Source organism: Cydia fagiglandana, chromosome 9, assembly GCF_963556715.1.
Source record: "Cydia fagiglandana chromosome 9, ilCydFagi1.1, whole genome shotgun sequence".
NCBI lineage: Eukaryota > Metazoa > Arthropoda > Insecta > Lepidoptera > Tortricidae > Cydia > Cydia fagiglandana.
Window position 1 is genome coordinate 10,297,821 of NC_085940.1, and position 9,103 is coordinate 10,306,923.

Genomic DNA, 9,103 nt, shown 5'->3' on the forward strand with positions numbered 1-9,103 from the left:
CCTAAGCTACTAGTTTGAGGTTCACAGTTCAATACACTTGTTTGTCCTCATCCTCCTCTGATATTTTGCTAAAGCCCGGCTGCTCCGGATTGACCTCTCTGATCAAAGGGCCATGTCTCCAGCCGGCCGGGTAGCCGTACTTCCTCACGTCGTCCCACCACTGCTGCTCGCCGTCCAGCCAGATGCAGTACACCACGTTAGTGCCAACCAGCACGGCGAAACACACCCAAAATGCCACACGCCATTGGCTGACAGTAGACTGCAAAAAAAATAGGGTGACTGCTATAGGTATTCGTCACTAAAAAGTAATTGGCCACTCCTAACAAAACAGAAAGAAACAAGCCAATTGAAGCTATGTCTTCCTCGCGTTATCCCGGCATTTCGCCACGGCTCATGAGAGCCTGGGGTCCGCTTGTCAACTAATCCCATGATTTGACGTAGGCAACTAGTTTTTACGAAAGCGACTGCCATCTGACCTTCCAACCCAGAGGGTAAACTAGGCCTTATTGGGATTAGTCCGGTTTCCTCACCTATTGAAGCTATTGGGATTGAAGCTATGTAATGGCCAATAATTATAGCCGTCATCCTAATAACTGTAAAGGTGACATTGACTAACAAATTTTAACATAATATGGGTAAGTGTAGAAGTTTATCACCTGCCTATATAATGTGTTTACAATTACATTTAAATATATCTCGTTGCGTTGGTCAAAAACCAGCATAAGCCCACCTGATGGTTTTAGCGGTTACCGTAATCAATGGATGCTTGCAGCTTGGGGTGTCATAATTAGGTACGTTGACGAGTTTTTGAAAAACTAAAGAAGTAACTACTATAATACTTATGTATTTTAAACTTTCGCGTTTTGAATACATATTAACTCACATTATAGACGGGTCTAACGCGAATTATATTCAATTACCTTGATTTACGGACGTTTCGACACAGGTTTCACTGGTCGTGGTGGTGGTGGTGGAACTTTTCCATACACTTTTCGTCGGGTAGATGCACCACGACCAGTGAAACCTGTGTCGAAACGTCGGTAAATCAAGGTAATTGAATATAATTCGCGTTAGACCCGTCTATAATGTGAGTTAATATGTAAAGAAGTACTTTTTGATTTACGAGTAAGTATATCTTCACGAAAACCTCGGCAGAGAGTAGGTATATTCTAAAGCGGGAGCGACCGCGGTATTTTTATTTGCATCTTCAGTCCATAAACACCCTCTAATTGATCACATGATTTCTCCTATGAGGATCATGATCTGCTTAGAAACAAGGATGGAAAGGAATCACAAATAAAGGACTAATAAACTAATAGTTACTTACATCAGGCGTCAATAAGCCGATAAGAAACGGAGTAATCATTCCCGTAAACGTAGAAGTAGTGTTTACGAGCGACGTTAGGGGGAGCCTGCAAAGTTCGGCGCTAAGTCTAAAGCGTTCACCTAAAAAGCAAACATTGGAAGTAAGTAGAGAACAACACTTTATTTTGTAAATGCATAATATTTTAAAAGGAAGATAGAAATATTGATTCTGAAAACGTGATCAAGAACTTAAAAAATAAGATAGACAAGTAGTAAAATCATATCAAATTTTGTATCATTAATCTCTAAGGCCCACTTGCACCATCCCAATAACCCGGGGTTAAGCGGCTAAACCGTGTATAATAAGTCCTGGTGTCAAATTGTACTGGTAACCATGGTAACTCCAGGTTTAACCGGTTAACCTCGGCTAAGTAGAAGGTGCAAGTAGGCGTAATACAGTTAGAAAAAAAAACGGGTTAGTCTATCTAGGAAAGAAACTGTAATGATCATATAATGAAGTAACATTGCCTACAAATAGCAATCAAATATGTATAAAGTCGTAAAGAATTTTTTTTATTATGTCTGTTGTTGTTGTTGTTGGTGTGTTGTTGTTGTGTGTTGTCATTATGTGTTGTTGTTACCTTCATTCCGGCATAGAACCCTCCCATCAAACCCATAGAAAGAATGAAGTAAAACATCGCAGCATTTCGATCACATCCTGCGTACGAAGCAAGAATTATACATATCGCGGGACCGGTGGCAGCTGTGAAAAATATTTATATTTATGAATAATGGTACGTTTGAGAAAAAACGCTTTTAATAAATAAAAGTTGAATATAAATTTTATTCGAACTTCTAACAAGTGTTCTAACCTACTACGAAAAATATAGGCATGCTTAATATTAATTACCAATTGTTGTGTGAATGCTTCTTCCCGTTTTGATAGTGTGCCACCCTTTTCTAACGCACAGGTCGCAAGCAATGCCAAATATGAAGGAACAGATCCACATGGCGACATACGGCAGAGCAGTCAGCCAGCCAGTCTTTGTGATGTCGAATTTGAGCACATCCACTGAATATTTCGGCAGGTCCGAGACCATAGTGTAGTAGCCCCAATCGTGGCCGACCTGCAAGGATGTAAGATATGCCTGAACTCTATTCAAAAACACGAGATCCTCTTTGTAAACAAGTGGTAACAAAAGCAGTACAGGAACAAAAGCTATTCAAAATATTCAAACTTGATCCAACGCACGTTTGTGTTGGTAAATAGCTAATAAAAAGTTTATTTTGAGGAAGAACCTACTAATATTTCATTTTAATAATTTAACGAAGGAACAGAAATCCCACTTTGGAAATTTCTTTTAGTGTACCTACAAATCGTATTCGCTATTGAGTAGGTACCTAGTTTGTTATGTAACGTATTGTTTAACAAATATGTAATTAGTCAAAACAGCTAAATAGTTTTCACCAAGGCACTTTGGGAATGCCAGTTAAAACTAGTTTTCATCGAGGGCTTACGGAAAACTTATTTTAATTAGTTTACCCTAAGGCGATACGGAAAAATATTCTTAACTATACTGTAAAACGTAATGCAAGACCAAAAAAAGTGAGACAAAGTTGCCATTGCAATAATTTGTTTGTAAAATTGGAAATTCCTTTTGATAAATAATCACGCTAAGATAATTTATTCATTAGTAATTTTACTCCTACTATTTAAAAAAATACTTTTATTTATTTATTTGTACATAAATACAAGACGCGCTAGTAAAAAAGTGGCAACATTTCTTACTTTTTTTGGTCTTGATGTACGTTTTGCAGTTTATAGTCTGTATTTTTAGGTATTTAAATAAACCTAAACAAAATCTACCCTCAAATGGCTAGTTGAGTGTAGATGAAAACATTACACGATCAAATAATGTAGGTTAAAGTCAGGTCGTTCAGTGACAGATCCAGGCGGTTTTGTATTGGGTTGGTTAGCCAATAAATGTTATAACTACCCGAAAATGTACGTTATTTTAATTTCATTACTTTTATTTAAATACCTAAAGATACAGAGTATAGGCATAACGCGTTTTCATTTAAAACGGGTTGTAACGGTAACATAATATACCTACCTACATGCTTAATACAATCCCATTCCCTTGGTGTAACCATTACTGCTCTTTCATTATTGTCATCTAATTATTGGATCAATATAAAATAATGCTAAATTTTGATAACATAATTTAATATTTCGTGATATAATAAAGTGCTCGCTGCCCCAAATTTCTATTTTCGAATACAATGTTTTATAAAGAGGCCGATTCTCCGAGGTAAATCGAAACTACGCGAGCAAAGCTGTAGAGCGTCGGTGAGTAATCTAATAAACTTCCATGTAAGATATTCGAGGCAAAGGTACCCATAAACATTTTATGACATTCACGTTTTACCTCCACTTTTATTTTTAGTACTATGTTCTGCATCTCATATAGCATCTGCTCAACAATAAAGTGTTAAATAATTACCATGTTTTCAATTTTCAATACGTTCATGCTGTTCATTTTTAACTGAATAAGTTTAGGGGAAAGAGGTGTAAAACCAGATAGTTCTCTATTTAACATTATAAACTATAGCTGACTCGACTGGCAAGTTAGATAGCACAGATGGAGGACTTTCGATAAGGGTGCTAAGGGCGGACCATGTTGTCCGTCATTTAACGGGTGTGTCGCAGAAATAGAAAAATAAAGGGGTTCGATCTAATTTTAATGTACAATAACTAATTTTATTTATTTTGTATTCTAATTTTAATTTTAATATTTTTAAATTCTTATTTTAATTTTAATTTTTTTTAATTCTATTTTTTTTCTAATTTTAATGTAGTGTCTGTAATTTTTATATTTATTTAATAATGCTCACTTACCGCGGCAAATACTAGTGCCCAGACTGGTGGTGATCTCAATATCGCTTTCCACGGCACAGGGTCTTTAGTCATGCTGTCAGATTTAATAATCTTCGAGTTCAAGTAGTCCAATTCCTTCTTGGTTATAAAAGGATGAATGTTGGGCGAACTATAGCAGAAAATGCTCTGAAGAAAATGAAAGTAATGACTATCTTACTAAACAAGAAACATAAATACAATTTGATCCGTAATATACTGCCCTGCTAAGCCGAGTAGCGGCATCTCAAATAAAAATTTAATGCAAACATATACCTTACATTCTTTATCTGAAAATTCAATTTCCAACGTCATTTGTTTTTGAGATGCCGCTATTCGGCTTAGGAGGGCAGTATAGTGATGATAACTAAATACAGTATTGCATATAAAAAGATTAAAAAGCCTTAGAGCCACTCCACACTAGCGTCTCCAGAGCGTCGACGTCTAATAATCAACTTTATGTCTGCTGCTCTGCGCAACGTTGACACAACTGCACAGCGATGTAAGTTTTAAGACGAAACAGGAGCTGAATTTTAAATATTTTAGGTAAATATACCCGTCTCGCTAACGGAAGCGGCTCCTAAAACTAGTGCGATATGGACAAGGCGAAAAATCCTGCGTAAAAATCTCAAAAATCGAGGTTTCGACTGTTTCCTCCTTCAAAACTTAACCAATCGTTACCAAATTTGGAAATCTAAACGATTATGAAATTATTTATGTCGGACCGTTTTGTTTTTTTGGCTAATTGATATCAGTTTTGAGTTTTGAATTTTGGTCATTTTTGAAGAGCTCTAGCGCCTTAAAAAACAAAAATATCAAAAAAAGCAAAACGGTCCGACACAGATATTGACAATATTAATCTGTGTTGAACAAACCATTGCTCTAGCATCAAAACCCACGGAGGAAACAGTCGAGTACGTTTGTATGGAGAAATGACCACTCCTGTTGGCTTTTAATAGCGCCAACTAGACGCCAACGCTCAAAAGACGCTAATTTTTGGTGGCCCTTAATATTAACAAAGTTCGACTTACCCAGAGAACAAACCAAATCAAACCAAATCCACCATAAAAGTAAAAGACATAGGCCCAGTCTCTGCCTCCGGATAGTAACAAGCCAGACATGAGCTATCCGAAGATGTTTCCGATCTGGCCGCCTCCGAATACAAGTGCGCATTGGAGGGAACGCTCGTGCGGTGGAACCCAGTTTGAAAGCATTAACATGAGCGCCGGCATAGTGGGACCCTGTTAAAACAGTTGGAGATGTTAGTCGACTACGCTTGCTCGACGACAGGCTGGGGCCTGGGCTCTACGTGGCCCAGTACGAGCAGCCGCGTTGCGACTACGAGAACTTTATGAACAATATACAAGGTCGGGTGTTATCGAAACTCGAAGTTATTTTAATGTAAATACGTCAAGAATTACCGTAATATTATAAGATGCGTTAGGATAAGCGTGTCTCACTGTTAAGCTAGAATAGCTAGAACAGCTAGAAGTGATGAATATGGAATATTACGCGAAACTCTGCGTAGGAAGCGCCACCACACACCGCGAAACAAGAAAATCGAAATTTCGTTATCTAACCTCTCTATCACTCTTGCTTATTCGAGCGATAAAGGCAGATAACTAAATTTCAATTTTCCTTGATGCATCAATGTTATATTTTTTTGTCAGTGAAAAATTGTCAAAAAACAGTGTATAAATTACTCTATGGTTTACTAGAGCTATATAGTGCTGCACTCTGGAGGTAGAACTTTGCAGTAATACCCCCTATACAAGTCAGGTATTTTTGAATATGAGTTATTTACAAGTCAAACACTGGTTATTATTGTGAATTAAAATAATCTCTCATTCGAGATTTTTATTACTTCACCCATTCCCTGAATGATACGAAGAATGAATAGCCACGTCGCTCCTCCCGCTCTGGTCACCCAAGGAGTCAGGAACGTGAACAGCGCCGTGCTCAGTAGGCCCAAGCCCAGGGTCCACTTGCTGCCATACTGCTCAGCCAAATATCCCCCCAGAAACTGAGTCATAGCATAACCGTAATAAAAGGCGCTAAGAATTAAACCTTGCGTTGATTCATCCCATTTAAATAGGGCATACTATAAAAAAGATACAAGTCAGTTTTAGGTTTTTTATTTTAATAAAATTTAATAACAAAAAACATAAAATAAGAATTAGAACTTAAAACTTAATTAACGAATCTGCATTTAACTGTTAAAAAAAAGCAATTGTAAAATTTGTAAATGTTAAAATGTTGAAACTGCTATTTGTATTTGTGGTACCTACTAAAATACTTACTGGGTTTTCGATTTCCGTGACATTGGAGCTGACTATTTCATTTGGACATGCTTCTTCAAGAAAAGTATTGTTATTTAAATCTACTACAATATTGAATTCTTTCGTTTTGTTTACCATTTGAGTGATAGCTATGTTGAGGCATACCCTCATTGTGAAAGCATTACACACTCCTATAAGCCCCATTATGCTTAACACAAAACGTTGTGGAATAAAACAACCTGAAAAAGTATGGTAGCCTTTGACAATAAATTAAGACTCTATTGTTCTCTAAAGTAAGACATATTACCCACTAAATTACCCAAGAGGGAAGAGATTCAAAAATTATGCGTTATGACAGTCGTCATTCTAATACATATAGACGGTGACTAAAAAATAACTGCATTCCTGGTACCAGGGAGGTTTTGAGATTATACTGAGAAACTTTTACTATGACACCAACCCCAAAATCGCGAAAAAAATTACCCTCCCATAGAAAATGGACCAGCCAAAATGTATGAAACAGTCAAATTTTATTTTAATGGAGCAGTTGTGACACCTACAAAATAGGTGCAGATTTTCGTTTAGTTAATCGAGTTTATTCTGCACCGTTTGTCCAATTCTCCGTTCGTCCTACGTTCGTCCTACGTTCGTCCATTTCCCAGTTTGTCAACTTCCTGGTTCGTCATTCACTCCATAATCAACCGAAGACCATCTCATGACCAAGCTATGACCAACCCCATGATCACCCTCATGTCTCTACGCTATAAGTTAAAATGTACTTTCAAAACTTACATGATTGCAGTATTCTCGTGAGAGCGTTCGTCTTCAATTCGGTCCGAGTCTGTAACTTTTCTGTTAGCAAACTATTAAGCACCTGGGCCTGGTTTATGTCTTCTTTCTCCATCTTGATATTATATATCAATACATATATACTACACTTCTGTAAAGGTTAATAAACTCTTAGTAAATAATTCAAACGCAGCAGTCGCGTTGTATATTTATTAAATTACCTACCTGTATAAAATTCAAATCAAAGCCTAAACAATCCAATCCATTATCAACCTGCAAACTGATGGCACTCTCCATGTGAATAAACTTTATTATATAGGCACTGCTGTATTTACACGTAGGATTATGTCAGGTACACTACACGTATACATGATATGGTAAATATTCATTGAATTTCAGAGATGCGTGAGGTTGTGAGCGCATGTAATCTCTTAGGTATCTCTTAGGTATAATACAAAGTCCTCCGCCGCGTCTATCGTGCGTTTGTATGTTCGCGATAAACTCAAAAACTACTGAACGGATTTTCATGCGGTTTTCACCTACCAATAGAGTGATTTTTGACGAAGGTTAAGGTGTATAATTTGTTAACCCGTGCGAAACCCGGGGCGGATCGCTAGTTCTTAATAAGTTTTCTGTCACAGAGCAGGCAGACTATGATAACTATACTAGGTACGTTAAAATAGTCATATTATGACCATTATTCTCATATGGCTGCCGAATAAGTATGGCTGGGCGTCACTTTGATTCCTGTTGATCAAATGACTAGTTTTTGTTGCGGAATAATGTATGAATACATCTGTTACTTTCGTTTAGTTATAAATGTATTCTAGGAACTTGCACTAAATACTAATTAATGTAATAGGCCCCGGTACATAAAACCAGCACTAAACACTTATCCCGGTGCCACAGTTATAGTTCGTAGGTTTCAAACAGAGCCCGAGTTAATCCTATTGTCTATTGTGAAGTAAAACCGCTCGTGCCACGTGCCACCACCATCTGCATAAAAACCTGCGTACTTCGGTTACTGAGTGCCGGCGAGTCGAACGCTACAGAACCAGTCTAAAATGTGTCATCGAGATGCGTAACAAAGGCGCGTTATCGTAGAGCGCACCTACACTGGTTTTTTGAGCGTTGGACTAGCCCGCGCTCAGGTGCCAAATAGAATAAGTATGACCCTTTTTTGCAGGTAAGTAGCACGTGCGGTTTTACTTAACAATAGACAATAGGATTAGCCGCCGGGCTCAGTTACGAAGCTACGAACTATACCTACACGTACGTATGACCTTATATTAGAAAATATACTTATTTGGGCTATCACGGAACCACAAGAAACATTTTGGTTACATTTCTGATAAGCATGTCATTTTGTTTAAAAATACAAAAAACTTTTCATTGTAGAAACGATGTCATATCAATCTTACATAAGTAACTATTTTAATTCTGGTGCAATGTCTATTAGGTAGAATTCTTAGGGTTGAATACAGACGGTGTCCAGTTTATTCAAAGTGAAGTAATATCCAAAGAATTTTGTTTGTAAATAAATACATGTACGGCCTCCTAGCCTAGTGGTAGTGACCCTGCAGCCCTGCCTACGAAGCAGGAGGTTCCGGGTTCGAATCTTGGTAAGGGTATTTATTTGTGTGCTTATCACAAATAGTTGTTCCCGAGTTATGGATGTATTCTATGTCGGTATATAAAAAAAACGGTATATTATTATATTGTTATATACATATATTATTATATTGTTGACTAGTACACACAACAAGCCTTATTGAGCTTACTGTGTCATTCGGTTTTGAAATCTCTCAATATTGAT

General features: G+C 37.2%; 1 pseudogene; it reads right to left on the bottom strand.

Moving 5' to 3' along the window:
• Positions 1–28: 28 nt before the first annotated feature.
• On the bottom strand, positions 29–7,402 carry LOC134667762 (putative inorganic phosphate cotransporter; annotated as a pseudogene).
• Between the last annotated feature and the right edge of the window lie 1,701 nt (positions 7,403–9,103).